General features: G+C 38.1%; 1 long non-coding RNA gene across 1 annotated transcript in view; it reads right to left on the bottom strand.

Moving 5' to 3' along the window:
• Positions 1 to 2,481: 2,481 nt before the first annotated feature.
• LOC124985003 (uncharacterized) overlaps positions 2,482 to 18,059 on the bottom strand; it is a 26,413-nt gene continuing 10,835 nt past the window's right edge. The window contains exon 2 of the long non-coding RNA XR_007108767.1: positions 2,482 to 2,734. This is a non-coding gene — a long non-coding RNA (uncharacterized LOC124985003). The remainder of the gene's footprint in view (positions 2,735 to 18,059) is intronic.

The raw sequence follows: 18,059 nt of genomic DNA, 5'->3' as shown, positions 1-18,059 counted from the left end.
CCCCTAACTGACATTATTTGGTGAATGCTGTCAATCTGCATTTGTAAAAATGATACCAAGCAACCTATTTGGTTGAAGTTTTAGCCTTGATTTGGCTAAAATGTGACTGCAGTGGTTGGTGGCTTTGGTGTGATGATTTAGGGGTACCACAGATATCATGAGGTGCATTTGCACAGTCTGTCCACTAGGGGACTGTTTACCATGAAGTGTTCTGATAGAATCTTGAACTTGCAATCTTTAGGTTGTCAGACCTAGAAGTTAGCCATCTCAAGTAGCTTTCAACACAGGATTAGAATAAGGCCTTGAGAGATTTTACTGTATTTTTCATGACTTGAGCTTTAGTCATTTTAATCTCATCCTGGAAAAATACAAAAATGTAGTTCATACAAGACACAATTCATTCTTTCAAAAAGTAGTTACTAAGCACTTACTGTGTACTGAGGACTATGATAGGTGCTTGGGTTACATCAGAGAAAGAAGCAAAGAACTTTGTTTTCATGAGGCTTGCATTCAACCTGGAAAGAAGGCAGGCAGTAAACAAGGCACATGGTAAGTAAATTATCCAATAAGTTAGAAAGCAGCAAGTGCTGTGGGAAAAAAGATAAAGGATGGCAAGGCGAATGGACATGGATGGGATGGGGTTAAAGGTGGCAATGGGTGCTAGAGGAAATAACGAGTGCAAACATCCTAAGGTGGGCATGTGCCAGACTTTTTTGAGAAACAATGAGTCCAATGAGGCTGAAGTGAAGTGAGCCAGTGGGCAAGAAATAGAAGATAGAGGGAAGAAGGTTGTTGGGGGAGGGTGGGTGGCTGCTTTTACTCTGAATAACTGGGGAAGCCCTTGCAGAGATTTACATAAAGATGTGATACTGTTTTGCATACGTTTTAAAGGGATCACTTAGACCTCCATGGTGAGAATAGACAATGTTATACACAATCTGAGGCTGTATGGGTAAATTTGATCAGGCAAAACCTGGTAATAGGATACTTCTCCAAGAAGAATCACAAGATACCACGTTCGAAGAAAGCATTTGGATTCTACTTTGGGCATGTCACTCTGGATGTGCTGCCATAAAGTAGCCATGAGACCTGTATTTGTAACAGACACCTTCCTTCTTCTAGACTCAGTCGTTATTCTCCTTTACCCACAAATTAAAATTCATATTAAAAGCGACCTTCTGTATGCAAAGCTCTAGGCTATTTACAGAGTCTGAGAGTTAAGAATACAAAGATGGGGGCATGATTTCTGTCCTTTTCTGTGGTTTTTAGAGAGAAAATTTAGATTTTTAATCCAAAATAGTCTAACTCTATGATATATGTCAGGTATGTGCTTTTTTTTAAAGTAAGAAATCTGTGTAAGAATTCAAATTATGTCCTACATTGGTAGGTAGCATGGTGCTTCCTTGGTGTGATGAGCCGGTGGACTTTATCATTTCTATCAAGTGTTGTATTCTCAATCCATCATCCTCTAAAAGGGATGTGTAGCTATAGAAGATGTAGAAAATGGTGGTATGTGAGAATAGAATTTTTTAAAAAACATATTTGTTCTTTTTAGATATACATGATAGTAGGTGTACTTTGACATATTATACATACATGGAATATAACTTATTCTAATTAGGCTCCTGTTCTTGTGGTTGTACATGATATGAAGTTTCACTGGTCATGTATTCATCTATGAACATAGGGAAGTTATGTTTGATTTAGTCCACTGTCTTTGCTATTTCCAACCGTCCTCCCTTCCATTCATCCCCCTTTGTCTAATCCAATGAAATTCTATTTTTTATTGTGTGTTAATCTCCACATATCAGAGAGACTATTCAGCTTTTGTTTTTTGAGGATTGGCTTATTTCACTTAGCATGATAGTCTCCAGTTCCATCCATTTACCAGCAAATGCCATAATTTCATTCTTCTTTAAGGCTGAGTAATATTCCATTATGTACATATATACCATTTTCTTAATCCATTCATCTGTTGAGGGGGATCTATGTTGGTTCCATAGCTTAACTATTGTGAATTGAGCTGCTATAAACATTGATGTGGCTGTGTCACTGTGGTATGCTGATTTTAAGTCCTTTGTGTATATACTGAGGAGTGGGATGACTGGGTCAAATGGTCGTTCCATTCCAAGTTCTCTGAGGAATCTCCATACTGCTTTCTAGAGTGGTTGCACCAATTTGCACTCTCAGTCCCACCAGCAATGAATTAATGTACTTTTTTCCCCACATCCTCACCAACATTTATTGTTACTTATAGAAATTAGAAAATTTGAGGCTCTTTATCCATTGCTTCTAAATTCAAAGAGTGAGGTCAAGTCAGAGAGTTCTGTGCAGTGATAAATAAACACATTCTACAGGTATACCTGAGGACTTGGGGAGCTAATAATTTTTTGTGTTTTTGGTATAACCCAGCTTAACAAAAGGAGAAGCAGATGGTGTATTAGTTTGTTGGGACTACCAAAACATAGGCCACAGACTGGATGGTTTCAGCAACAGGAATTTATTTTCTCACAACTCTGGAAGTTAGAAGTCCAAGATCAAGGTGTTGGCAGGCTGGTTTCTCCTGGGCATCTCTCCTTGGCTAACTTATGGTCACCCTCTGGTTGTTTCCTCACATGGTCTTTCCTTCATGAAAAGGTATCCTGGGTGTCTCTCTGTGTCCAAATTTTCTCTTCTTCTAAGAATATTTTACACTGGATTAGGACCCCCACATGGTTCCATTTTATCTAGTCACCTGTATTTAAAAATACAATCACATTCTGAGGTATAATGGATGAGGACTTCACTATATGAATTCAACCTATAACAGGATAGTCTCATTATTCAGGAATAAAATTGATATCTTAGAAGTACTTAGGCATTTTCACAAGGAAAACTTTTTTGCTTTGGAGCTGACTCTTTTTTTTTTTTTTTTTTTTTTTTTTTTTTTTTTTGATGCTGGGGATCGAACCCAGGGCCTTATGCTTACAAGGCAAGCACTCTGCTTTTGATACAAAATATGAAATTTCCTATAGGCAGGACTTGGTCTGAGTTAGTTTTCCAAGAGAAAGATTGGCATCGTATAACCTTCCATTGAAGCTTCTTAGGAGCACACTGTGACTATGAAATTCATTTCCATGGGGGGATTGAACCAGCGTTGGTCTTCATGTGATGTTCTACCTGACTCAACATCACCAAGTAGGAACACTGATGGAAGGATAAATGTTTGCTCACATGGTAAGAATCTTCTTTTCTATTTATGACCTTAAGATAATAACAAAAAGAAGACATTCCATGGTTAGACACCCTTGTGATTGCTAACATGGAAGCTTGGTTTGGAGTTTGAGCATGGTATGATTAACGAGGGTTGTAGGAGCCAGGAGGACTTGCTTCTAGACTTCCATCCCCTGACTTTTTTCTGATTAAGCTAGTTGGACATGTTCTCATGAATACTAGGCACTGTTGTTCTTCCACCCTAACTGCTCTGAGAATGGCAAGTATCTCTTAAGTCCTAGAATCTTCTATGTGGAGTTATTAGTAGTCATTACAGAAATTTGAAAGTTACAAAGGTATGGAAATGGTAAGTTATCTGGGGAAAGCTGGCAGTCCAAATAGCTCTCTACTCAGGAGGATTATCCTGGTCGACCTGCCAGAGTCCACATTTGGTCTTCAGACCTTTAGTTATCAGGATTTCCAATCGCTGAATTCATGAGACCAATGTAGAGTGAAAACTGTAACTATTGAGAAGACTCAAAACTCTTGTCTTTTGAAAAGTCCATGGGAAAGTATGTTATAATCAGAAGGTTGCTTGGTGAGTCAGAGATCTAAACAAAAGGAGTTACTTATATGATTCAAATGTTTAAATGCATGGATGAAAGATAGATCTCATTTCATAAGATTGCTTATTGATTGTTAAAGAATGTCAAGTGTTGAGAGCACGCATGCGCGTGCACACACACACACACACATACACACACATTAGGACTGGAGGCTCAGGCACTCTGGGCAATGTTTGTTTGGCAACCACCAGCATCCTTTTTTAGTGCTTCCACATGAGATAGATCTTTCATCTGACCAATCTTTTCTGTGTTACGTGCTTGAGATGATTACAATAACCATTTCAGACTACTCATCTTTTTATTTTCAGAGGGCAATATTATATACTAGATTTGGGGCACCTCCCTATAGTCCCAGTATAAGGAAAACAATCACATATTTTAATGGTTATCATACTTTAGGTGACTCTTTTTGCAAATTAAATCTTACCTGGAACATGTTAAACAATAAAAGCAATAGGCAGGTTTCTCTGGAGTTTCAACCTTCATTGTTTCACAGACATTCTTTTTCTGCTTAAAGAGCTCCTAAAACATGTCTGTAGTGAGCCCTTGGAGGGCATGGGATATTATTTGAGAAACACTCATCTAGTTTGAATTCTTCATCCCAGAGAGGAGAAAATGTGGGCAGCAGAGAATAAATGGCTTGTTCTGGAACACACAGAATGTGTGAGGCTGTGCTGGGAAGAGGAGTCCTGTTTCTTTGTTCCTTGTGTGGTATTCTTTCTATGAGATCAATACTTATGGGTTTAGGGAAGATTATCTGTCCACACCCCCGTGGTCCAGCATAGTCTAAATTGTGAACTCACTGGAGGCCACATGCTGAGGACCCCCCAAACACACACATCTCTGCCTCGTCTCTCCCCCATTTCATAAGTGAAACCTGACAGCATAGATTAGAAAAATAATAAAAGGCCATCTCATCTGTGTTCCTTATTTATTACACATTATACAGGTATCTGGTTGCAAAACCTGCACTCCTACTCCTCTCTCACTGTGAACAGTGTTTGAAGCAGAACACACTGACCTGCTTCATCAGATAACGTCGGCATTTTGGAGAGTGCTAGCTTTCCAGGTGGCTTCCACCCTCCCTCTCTGTTCCCCCTCTCTGCACTCCCCAAAATGTTCAATGGGGGGACACTTTGACTAGCAGCAAAGCACCCCAACTTTACTCAGTATTACTGTTTTGATATCTAATCAGGGGGAAAATAAAGGAAAACAAAACTTCCGTAAAAGAAAATAAATGGGTTTTCTGGATGGCGGGGGTCAGAGAAAGGAGCCCGGAGGATCGTGAGTCAGTTAGTTAATTCCAAGGGGCTCTCCCCAGTCCTCTCTTCCTCTGCCCTTGCTCTGTACCGTCCTCTGCAGCCTATGGAGAACTCCAAGTTTGCAAGGGAAAGCAGCCCTTCTTCATCCTTTGTCAGAAAGAGAGAGAGAGAGAGAGAGAGAGAGAGAGAGAGGGAGAGAGAGAGAGAGAGAGAGAGAGAGAGAGAGAGAGAGAGAGAGAGAAGCAAAGGGAGAAGGAAGAGGTTGGACAGAAAAATATAGATGGAGATGGGGCAGAGAAAAGATGTGGGAAGAGCCAGACAGAAAGGAAAAAAGTTGAAAAGGAGGAGTAAAAGGAGGAGGGAAGGGAGAAGGTGAAGTAGCTTTGTTTTTGAAAGGGTATAAAAGTAATAACCAAATTAAGCACAACCAGGCTGAGCAGCTCAGAAACTCACAAGGGGAAAGACTGGACATGGTGTAGCCCAGCCTCACCTCCACCACCAACTCAGTACTTCCTTGAACAAGTCCCTCTTCCTCTTTGGGCCTCAGTTGCCTCCACAAGCAGTGAAAAGGGTATGTGAGAGGTCCTGAGCATCTCCCCACCCACCCCAACCCACCCGACTCTTTGCCCTTGGGCAGTCTTGAGTCTGTGCTGAAGAGACACCGAAAGGAGAACAGAGGCTTTTGTGGCAGACTGGGGACACACAACTTGAAAGCCATGGGGGCAAAAGAACTGAGGCATTTTTGTTGTGGAGGAAAGCGTGGGCCGCAGGCTGGGAGCCAGAAGCCGCTGACATCATCATAGTGCTTGGAACCAGCCTCTGAGAGGTGGGTGGGAGCCTCAGGGAGTGGGCAGAGTTACCTGGTGTAGGGACGGAGGGCCTGAGTCTGGCCCAGGAGCCACAGGGACACTTGAAAGAGGCTCATGGACCCTCACAGGATCAGGGTCAAGCAGTCATGCATCCAAAGACAGGAGGAAAGTGTATAGAGTTTGGGAATCATTTCTCCAGTCAGTTCCTAGTTCAAGTCTTGGCATACAGGGTGAGAGGGAGACATGAGCATGGTCATCTCTAGGCAAAATTTCATTTGCCTGTATCACTGGACCCTTGTCTGAAACAGTTGGTGCAGCGGATGTTGACATCCACCTTTTCTTCTGCCCCCAGAAATTGCTGGACAAAGAACCAGAAAGGAGGTGACCTCTGTGACAGGTTTACAGGGACATTAGGAGGCACTTCTTTGCCTTCAGATGCATCCTCATCTAAAATGCCATAATGCTTTAAATCTCTACTATTATTAAGATTCTTCTTTGGGTTAAGCATTACCCTTTTCCATAGATCTTTTGTAAAATTATTTTTTCCATTGCTCTCTGGGGTTTTGCAAGAAATAACTTCTTAGTGCACTTTGGTGCAAACTCATCAGATCTGTGGCATGTGCTCAACCACTCCCTACCACGGAGCTCAGGACAGGCAATGCTAATCAATTGCCATGCTCTTTCATCATCAGAAACCCCCTCAATTCAGGGCCGTAGGCAGGCATCACCAATTGATTGGCATTAGCTCTTGAGAATGACTATATTTCTCACCCACAGCTTAGGGTCAATTACCAGACACTTTCTTTTTGGATAGGAAAGTCCTCAGAAAGGGTGGTAGGGAGATTTGTGGGTGACCATGAAGGCTGGTAAGAGGCCCAGAACCAGCACAGATAGAGCTTATTTTTGGTAATTTTTTTTTCTTCTTTGTAATGTTCCCTTCAGTTTCTCAGAGCTTCCTTTGTCTTTGGATTCTGTCATACTGGCTTTCTTTCCCACCAGGGATCAGGATGTTAGGAGGAGAGAAATGTTTACAGTCTGAGGTACTGGAATAATTGCTCAGAGGTTGAGGGCATTCCTTTGCCCTTAGGAAGCTGGTTTCTGTCCATGCTCAGGGGACACTTAGAGAAGTCTTAACCTTCACAGTAGCCTTTGTAAGAACCTTAAAAACCCATACACCTCTTCTGCAACCTCTTTAGGACTGAGAACTTCATTACCTCATGAGACAGCTCATTTCATTGTTGAATGACCTAAGTGGTTAGAAAGTGGTCCGCTCACCCTGGGTTGAAATCTCTCTGCTTGACAAGTCCACCCATTAGTGCTGGTTCAAAGAGCATGTCTGCTTCCTCTTCCCCATGTCAGCCTTTCAAGTTGCTTAAAGATGGCTATCACGGGTTCCCTATGTTTTCTCTTCTCTAGGCCAAATATTTCATTTTCTACTCTGCCTCATGTGACAAGGTATCAGAACTTTTCTTATTCTGAGTAACCCCCAGGTTGTTAGTGACTTCCTTATGACCACTGTTCTCAGAAAAATGTGTAATCTGATTTGTATGAGTTCATGGAGTATATGTGTGTTGAACTGAATTGATTATTGGGTGTTGTGATCTGGAAATTATCCTTCATTTATATAACCAGAGTTGTGTTTGCTTCTAAGATGCTGCTTTATCTTGTCTTGTTTTAAGCTTATAGTCAGCTAAGACTCCTAGATTTCTTTCACACAAACTATTAACCCAACCTGTATTCAACTGATAGTTTATAAAACTTGTGATTATTGTTGCTAAACAGCAAATTCTTTAGAGAATAAATAATTTTAAACTTGTTCAATCAACACATACTTATTATTAGTACTGGCTTTCTAGTGAGCAGTTTGTCAGTGTTGCAAGCCTTACTCAGCATTTTGCCCTTATTTTATAGATCAGGTCATTAGATCATCCATACAATGAACAGAGAGATATATGTACCAGGATACTAATTGCAGCTCTAATTTAAATTATGAGAAATCAGAAGCAAACTAAGCTTCCAAGGGAATGGTTAAATACAGTACATGCCTCTGTAAGTGGAATATCATGAAACCATTAAAACCAATGAGTTAGGTCTATAAGTAATGACACAGAATGTTCTTCAAGGTAAATTAAAAAAAGAAATAAAATTCATAACAAATTAGGTGTACTGGAATCTCATCTGTGTTCTAACAAAGTTAAAATAAAAAAGTATATTTTATACATATATATGCATGTGTGTATATACAGATATGTATACACGTAACATACAAAATTCATAAATGTCAATAAAGATGTAAAAGATACACGACCAACTTTTAATAGAAGTTCCTGCTATTAGAATTAGATAGAGGAGAGTAAGAATAGAGAATTCTTTTTTTCCTTCTATATACTTCTGTGGTTTGGATTTTTACAAGCAAGTATTCATTTATTACTTGTTTGTTCGATTTTTAAATGTTTTAAAGAAGACAGGAAATAAACCCCAGGCAAATATTAGGAAAGACCAAGAACTCAAAGATGGAGAAGACATAGTCTCCCTTCTCTGAAAAAGAAAAATACCCATTATAAGAAATAATGCTTGGCGTGGATAATGAAGGCATGACCCAATACAGAGGGAATTCCTACTCTGGGGAATCCAGAGGAGGGAGAGGCTGACTCTGCGTGGAGAGAGGAGCGTTCAGGAGGTGGATCCCAGTGGGTGGCAGGGTCTGATCAGGGATGGCAAGAAAGAACTTCTGCAGGAAGGCTGTATCTTTTCTGGGTAGTTAATGTGGTTTAGTTGTTGGAAGTGTAGGGTTTGTATAGAGAAATAAGAAAAAGTCTAGAAGGGTAGGTTGTGTCCAGAGTTCAAGTAGCCTTTGATTCCTTTGGCAGTTGATAGGAAGTATCTCTAGGTGACACCTTATGAAACAATAGGACTGGATGCAGAGAGACCATTTAGGAAGCTATTGCCCTATTTCAGATTCTGGTAGGTACTATTCAGAGTTAACAGTGTTTCCCCCACCAGCCTCCTTAAGGGTAGTCAGCAGCTAAATGGCCTTAGAAAACCCTTGGATTTTACGTCACTCTCCAGCATAGTATAGGTTCTGAGAAGTCCTGCAATAAAAATGTGTTTTATTTTTATTAACCCAGCATTTCTCAAATTTCTTTGAACCTGGAATATTTGGTTTGCAGTCTGTGCTTTTTCTAATGGCAGTCTGAACGACAGCAAGCACTTTGGATATCTGTCGCAAGTAGAATCACAGAAGTGTGAATGAGGTGGCAGCAGAACAATGGAGAGCAATGCTGGATGCAACCACTCCAGAGAAGGAAGAGTTGGGAGGGTTTGGCAAGTTGTTCAGATGTGGGGTCCAGGAAGAGACATGCCAAGGACGGTGTGAGAGCCCCCCACTTCTGTTATTTTTAATCAAAGAACACATATAAGATATATACATATATTTCTTTTTCCATATTTTAATTAGTGTATTAAATGATACACAGTAATAGGATTCATTGCTACATATTCGTACATGGTACAAAATATGACAATACGATTTAGTCAATATCATTTTCTGGCTATTGAAGTCTCTCATACCAAAAGCCACAAGCATTGGATTTAGACATCTGAAGGTTGGCTATATTCATTAGGGCTTTCCCAGCATAAACAATGGATCTGGGGAAAAAATTACCCTTCATAGAAATATCTAATTTAAAATGGGATGTCATATAATCAACAAAATGAAATGCAAGCCACAGAATAGAGGAAAATACTTGGAAGTAATACTTCTGATAAGAGATTAATATCCAGAATACATGAAGAATTCCTACAACTCAATGGCAGTAAAACAAACCAATGGGCGAAAGACTCAAATAGACATTTCTCCAAAGAATAGATGCAAATTGCCAGTCAGTATATGAAAATGTGCTCAACATCACTAATCATTTGGGAAGTGCAAATCAAAACTCCCAGGAGATATTGTTCATACTCATTAGGATGAACATTATCAAAAAATAAAAAATAACAAATGCTGGTAAGATATGGAGGAATTGGAATAATTGTACCACTTTTGGTGGGAATGTAAAAAAGTACAGCTGCTATGGAAAATGGTACAGCAATTCCTCAAAACATTAAACATAGAATTACAATATGAGCCAAAAATCACACTTCTGGGAATTTACTCAAAAGAACTGAAAGTCGAGACTGAAAGAACTATCTGTACATACGTGTTCATAGGAATATTATTTAAAATGGTCAGGAACAATTCATGTGTCCATCAACAAATGAATGGATAAAAAAGTGCAGTATATACGTACAAGAGAATATTATTCAGTCTTAAGAAGGAAGGAAATTTTGACCTATGCTACAACACAATATTAGACACTGAATGTGTCCTCCCTCTCAATTCATATGTTTAAATCCTAACTTGAAGTCTGGTGGTGTTAGGAAGTGGTGTCTCTGGCAGGTGTTTAAGTAATGAGTGTGGAGCTCTGATGGATGAGATTAGTGCCTTATGAAAGTGACCCCACAGAGCTCTCTTGCTCCTTTACCTACATGTGAAGACAGAGCTTAAAGATGGCCACTCATGAACCATTTATGAGGGGAAAAGGCCCCTCACCAGAAACTAAATGTGCTGACACCTGATCTCTGACTTCCAGTAACCAGTGGGAAATAAATTCTTGTTTCTAGGCCATCTAGTTTATGGCATTCTGTTAGAGCAGCCCTAATGGACTAAGACAATGGATGGAAGTTGAGGACATTACGCTAAGTGTAATAAGCAAGTCACAAAAGAACTGTATCATTCCACTTACATGAGGTACCTAGATTACTCACATGCATAGAGATGTAAAGTAGAACAGCGATTGCCAGGGGTTGGGGGTGGGGATGGGGAGCTATTGTTTAATTGTTATACAGTTTCAGTTTTGCAAGATTGAAAGAATTCTGGAGATGGCTGGTGGTAACAGTTGTGCAACAATGTGAATGTACTTAATATCTCTGACCTGTACATTTAAAAATTATTGCAATGGTACATTTTATGTTATGTATAATTAATGAACAAACAAATGGACATAAAATTCTGGTTTCAGCAGTCAAAAATATCCTAAATCTCTAGGTGGTTATTTAATTTTTTTCCTACAATTTATTGCAATCGTACACCTGGTCTGCATTTTGAAAGTTAAATATACAAAACATGGTCCACTGTAGAAAAATGGAAAAATACAAAGGGACAGAAAGAAAATAATATCCCCTAAGTCTTTCTACCTGAAGATAACCAATCCAGCTATCTGGAGGCAGCATTTTGGTGCATTTCCTTTATTATTATTATTTTTTTCTGCAGCATCCCTCATTGAGTCCTCGACCTCTTCTTTCTTGCTTGCTCTCACTCAGAATACCAGAGGCATGACAATTATCGCAGAAGACAGCTCTACCTTTGGGAGCTTCCGGTCCAATCTGTGGCATAGGTAGCAAGTTATGACAGTCACTGTTAAGAAACAACTGGAGATTGTGTCTCTCACAAAGTGGATGTGCTAAATACTCATTGGTCATCAGAACTATCTTGTGAAGTAGAATATACAAACATAACAGGATGTAGAAGGCATTTGTCATATCAGGAATTAATTAGAATACTGAATTCCTAGGCACTGAAGAACTTCCCTTGTCTTTGTGCTCATTAAACTTTATTGTAAATAAAGCAAGTAGTTTGATGCCTTAGTTTCCCAGTAGAATAGAATATGAGGACTTAAATCAGCTTGTTCACTGCTGTATCCCCATTATATACCTGGAGCATGTTAAATGCTCAATAAATATTAGAATAAATGATTTCATAGATGCTCATAATTTACATTCAATTTTATAGGCAAGAAAAGGGGAAGATGCAGAAAGTATTATTTAAGAGCATTGTTTCTGGACTACTTGCATTTGAATCAGAGGCTCTGCAATGTTGAAAAAATTAACTTCTGGAAGATTTTTCTTAACTACACAACAGGAATGAAAACAGTACCATCTCAAAGTTACTGTGCTAATTAATTGAGATAATTCACATAAACCATTTATAATCAAGCCTGAAACATAGTAATCACTCAATAAATGTCATATCATATTCAACTTTTTGTTTGATATTTTCATGAACATTTCCAGTATCATTAAATATTTCTGAATATCTTCATTTATGGGTGTTCAAATTGTTTCTAAGTTTTCTCTATTTTAAATCATTGTCGTAATAGAGTAGTTAGGAGCTCAGGTTTTAGTACTATACTGCCTGGGTTCATATGCTGACTCTCCTCTTAATAACAGTGTTACCTTGAAAACTTGACATTTCTGTGCTTGAAAATCCTGTTGGTGAAGTAGAGGCAAAGATAGCAATTCACAGGAGTGTTGGGAGAACCGAATGAGCTAATGTATGCAGGCTACTTATAATGATGTTAGGCACAATTGCTGAATAAATTTTATATTATTATATATTATTATTTTTATTGTAATATTATTTGTTATGTTATATTTAATATTATAATATTATTATTGCTAATATTTTACTTAGTTCTTTAGGCAACAGAAGATTTTATTGAATTTGTGGGAAAATAGGTGTCTTTAGGATGAATGTTTCTTATGACTTTGATAGGAACCTCTAAGTCACATAGATAGTTTGGTGTTGAAAATACAGGGGCATCAAGTATTAAAACTTGTGTTAATCATGATCATTTAATAGCTAAATGTATTCAAAATAATTTAACATCTTAAAAACACTTTTGGATCCTTGTTTAAAATTTGAAAAGAGTAGCCAAAAGGTAATTCCTAAATAAAATTCCCCATTATTTTTCATAACCTTTTATCTTATGTAATAATTATCTTGTGTTCCCATATACCTGTGGCCTCATTTTCATTCTCTAAACATATATTTTGATAAACCAAATCTTTTGAAGTATCTTTAGTACATTTTAATGGAGTCTAAATCATCCAAGTTTTCCGGTGTGTTTCTTAGTTTTAGGTGCTGCATAGATTCTGTACCCACCTTGATATCATCAAAGTATTTGCTCATAATACCTCTGTATTGCCTTTCACATTTAGTTCTAGGATCCACTTTGAATTGATTTTTGTATATGGTGTGAGGTAAGATTAAGATTCTGTTTTGACAAGTAGCTAGCTAATTGTTATAGCACCACTGACTGACTATGGTCATTTTCTGATAGTATTGCAGTGACACCTTTGTCGTAATTGAGGTGACTATATTACACGTGAACCTGAGGTTCTAATCTGACCCATTAGTCTATTTGCCTATCCTTGCACCAATATCATTGTTAAACATAATACAGCTTTACCGTAAGTCTTGATAGCTGAAAGTATCAATTTCCCAATTACATGATTCTGCAAATTAGCTTCCTTGACATACATCTTTTAATTAAGACATGTGGATGGTAAATAGTACATTGGAAATGGTTCATTTTGCCTTCTCTAGTAATAATGTATTTATGTGTAAAATTGTGAGTTATTTTATCTTCCTTCAGCACTTTTAAGATTTATCTCCACAGTTGTCTGGTTTCTACTATTGCTGATTGACAAGTTCAACTATAACTCACAGTTTTAGATAATTTGTTTTTGTGTTTTTTTTTTTTTTTCACTCTCACAGCTTTTAGGATGTTATTGTTATCCTTGATGTTTTCTAGTTTTGTTACAGTGAGTCTACTTAACCTACTTGGTCCCTTTGCAGGCACTTTTTGAAAAATAAACTTTTAATTTTAGAACACGTCTAGATTTACAAAATTATTGCAAAATAGTACAGAGAGAATTCTATTTACCCCATATCCAGGTATCTCTATTTTTAACATCTTATATTAGCAGGGCAAATTTGTCCCAAATAATTAACTGATATTAATATGTTATTATTAAAGTCCAAACTTTATCCTGATTTTTCCAATTTTTTCCCTATTGTCGTTTTTTCTTTTCCAAGATCCCATATGGGACACCATATGCCATTTAGTCATCAGGTCTTAGGTTCCTCTTGATTGTGACAGTTTCTCAGGCTCTTTGATTTTTTGACCTCAACAGTTATGAAGACTACTGGTCAGGTGTTTTGTAGACTATACCTCAGTAAGGATTTTTTGATGTTTTTCTCATGACTAGAGCAATGTAATGTGTTTTTTGGAGGAAGATCACCCAGGTGAAGTTCCATTCTCATCACATCAGGGTACATAATGTCATATGACATCACTATTGACATTAACCATGATCAAATGACTTGAGGTAATGTTTGCCAGGGTTCTGTACTATGAAATTACTCCTATCTTTTCCTTTCTGTCCATATGGTACTCTCTGGAAGAAAGTTACTATGTTCCATCCACAGTTAGTGCCACACAAGGACAACATATCTACATTAATTATCTGGAATTTCTGCACAGGAGATATGTCTCTTTTCCCTTACTTATGTATTTGGTCAATCATTTATTTATATCAATATGAACTTATAGCTATTTTTATACTTGATCTTATAATCTAATACTAGTTTATTTTCTTGTTCAAATGTTCTAGCTTTGGCCCTTAGAAGTTTCAGTTGGCTTCTATGTCTTTTTGACATACGTAATCATGTTTTTTAAAAAACTATATTTTCTTACTTGCTGGGACGACAAAATTCTCCAGGTTCATCTTGTGTACTTCCTGCCCCATTCCTAGAACCATCTATTTTCTGAAGGAGTTCTGGTTCCTTCCACTGGGGAATGATATTAGAAACCAAGATCTGGGTGCTGGGTGTGTTCTGCAGTGCACTTCTGGTATCAGGTTGTCTTGCTAAACTTTGAAAATATATCTTTATATCATGCTTCTCCCTTCTTTTCTTCTGGAACTCACAAAAAGTTGAGTCTCAATTTATTATCATGTCTCATAAATGAGATTCCTTTTTGCTTCTGTTTTTTTCTCCCTCCTTTTCTGCTTCCTCTTCATCTTTTTTTGTCTTTGCTGTGTTCTGGTGAACGCCTCAATGCTGTATTTTCATTTAATAATATTCTATCTCAAACCAAGATTATTATTTTATTATGTTTTAAAACTTATTTTAACTAGTATATTTTTCATTTTAAGACCTGCAATCAGTTGTTTCTTTCACTTTTTCTGTTTTTATTTCATGCACAGATCAGATCGACTGGTCAGCTGGTGGCTTTGTTAAGGTTCTAGTCTTAAGGCTGGGTCTATCTTTGTACATTCCTGTAAGCCATAAGCTCACACTACAGGTCAGCAACTGTTTTGTTTTTTCTCCCTCATACTTATTATATAAAGTGGTAGTGAAGGACTTGCCTGTGGTTGTAAGTAATGAGTCAGTTCCTGTTCTCCATGTTTAATCCTTTTTACTTCCAGGAGCTGAACTTTAGCAAGCATTGTGCTATGTTAAAAATTCCAAAATAAGGTCTATTATTATTTCTTTTCATTTGCATCAAATGATACAGGTTTCCATTTCTCAATAGTAATGTAAGGTTTTCTCTTAAAATTTTTTTATTTATTAAAATAAAGGTACAAATAAAATTAAAAGTACTGAAATTCTAGAGACCTAGTACTGAGCCATACTGAGGTTCCATGGTTTAAGTGTTCTTGGCAGAACAGTGGCAGGACTAGAAGCTGGATTCCTACATAGACCAGGTCCTTACACTGGTTCCTTTCTGCAGAGTAATCTGCACAGATTGTCCTGTGCAATTAATAAATCATTGTCATTGTTTGGCAATGAGACAGGTTTGGGACATCATGTGTCCAATGGTTCTGATGCAGGGTGAACATGAGAGCTACAGATTTGAGGGACATGAAGATTAGAGACCCTCTCAGGGGTCCACTTGTGGGGACTGCCACAATTCAGGTTGACTGGCCAACGACAGCCATCCCACGTGGTAAAGGGGTCATAACACTGATGCTTGGTATCAAGGATGGGGAATTCTGGACCCTTTCCTGGCACAACATCTGACTCTGAGGTTTGGGGATAAATGACTACTCCAGATGTGACTCACTGCACTTTGGAAATTCTCAGCTGCAGCCTGCACTTTAAGAAAAATTATTATTATCATCTCTGACTAATAACTAGCAAACCCAAAGTGAAAAATAACTCTGTGGGAGATGAAGAGAAAGTTTTTTTTTTAAGCTTCATATTGAGCTGCAAAGCACAATAAGGCAAATACAGATAATAAATCTTAAAATATTAACTAGGTAATTATGCCAATTAACATTTAATTCTATCTATGCCCATCACATTTTAACTAGAATAGCATCATAGGTAACAGTTATTGCTGCAGACCTCTGAAAGTTAATTAAAATCACTGAGGCAGAACCAACAAAAGTCCATTCTTTCTTTTTTTTTAATATTCATTTATGTTTAAATAATCAATTTTCATTCTGAAAATCCAGTTCAAATGGAAACTTTGAGAGCCAGGGGCAGAAACAGATTTTCTTTCCTATCATCAGATTTCTGTTGCTATCTGTATCTGCCTTGAGCTAATTGAGACAGAGTATGCACAAGAGGCAGGGCAGAGTGGGATGCTATGTCCCCCGCATCTCCCAGATTCCTGATTTCTCTGGTCCTTCAGCCTAAAGCAAAATGTTGCCCCACTCCCTATACTCAGCAGCTGCAGCTCCAATGTGTTTTCAGTTCCAATACCATCCAGGAGCCACATGGAGGTGTAAAATGAGGTGCAAACTAAAGTGATCAGGCTGCTTGTTCCTCCATGGTTCATTTCTAGAGCACAGGGAACCTAAGGGAGCTTCTGCACAGAATCTGCAGACTGAAGCCGTCATTCAATGTGGGGAGCAACTGTGGAGAGACAAGTGACCAGGACTCCAAGTGGCTGAGGAAACCCTTTAGGGGCCTGCCACATCATGGGGGGTCCTCTCTACTGCCAACCTGTGAACTTTTCAAGTTCATCCATTAGGTCAAACCAAGCTGGCACAGTTCAGGGCCACTTGCTCCCCTTTCAGAGCTATGTAGCCACTCTTTGGTAAGGTGTCTGTAGAGTGATGCTCCAAGCATCCTGCTGGGAAAAGAAAGTTAAGCTGCTGCTAGATGCAGCCTCCTTCATTGAGGAGTCTATACAAATGCACATTATCTATTCCTTTGATTGGCTTCAATAATCTTTGCCCAGAAAACTAGAGATGATAAATACATACAGAATTTATGATTTTGGATCTGCAACTATAGTAGCCAAACTCTTTGTCAATCTTAAAGTAAGTGCCTAGGATGTATTAATTCTACCAAGTGTTTGCCATAGCACGTTCGGGATCCATCCCCTGTGACTTTTGTTAAGTATCAATCAATCAGTTGATGAACTGTCAATGTTTACTGATATCTCCCACAGTTAATACTGTGTAGGGAGGTGTACTGAGCTATGGAAGACATGAAAAATGGATGACCTTCACATGCTTTGCCTTGCTTTACCTCCACTACATCTGCCAGACATCTCTTTCCCCTCCTCAGGCCTGTAGTGGCATTGGAATCATGTCAGATCATACCTTGGAAGATATCCATGTCTTCTGTGCCACCTTATTTGTGCATTGGCCTCTGTCCCAGAATTCACATTCTAAGAGACAGAGGTCTATAATTCATCTTTCATTCCCTGTAACCTCTGACAGAGCCTAGTACCCTACAGGGCTCAAAAATACTTCCTAAATTATTTTACCAGCACTAGCCCACCAATTCTAACAGATAACATTTGTATAACTGTCAGTGACAATTTACACCTGACAGTTTGAATGCTTTTGGGCCATGACAATAAAAATTGACTTCTTTCTTTGCAAGTCTGTTTTCTCTTTACATCATTTATTGATTTGTATGTGTGTTTTAAGCAAACAAGTCCTAATTAAGCAACCTTTTCTTGATCAACTTATTCTTGACTTTCTAAAAATTAAATAAATTGTAGTTTCTTTTCAATAGCTCAAATTAAAACACATCATTGAAATTAAAGTAAGTCTACGGGAGTGCCATTAGCATATTCAAAGCCAAACGTTGATAATAATGGTATTTACTTACTGAAATTTAGCAGTATTCATTCAAAACCAACATGTAGCCCTGACTGCCTTAGATTGAATAATAGAAGTTACTTTGAGGTTCTGCGCTCTAATTAGGTAAAAAAAAAAAAAAATTGCTTTGCCTCTTATTAGTGATCTCCTTTTCATTATTTTTTATGTCACTTTAAGCTGAATATCCATTTGAAAGAATTAACAAAGTCCTAGAACTTACC

The sequence above is a fragment of the Sciurus carolinensis genome, chromosome 5, assembly GCF_902686445.1.
Source record: "Sciurus carolinensis chromosome 5, mSciCar1.2, whole genome shotgun sequence".
Lineage (NCBI taxonomy): Eukaryota > Metazoa > Chordata > Mammalia > Rodentia > Sciuridae > Sciurus > Sciurus carolinensis.
This window is presented reverse-complemented; position numbering and strand designations above follow the sequence as displayed.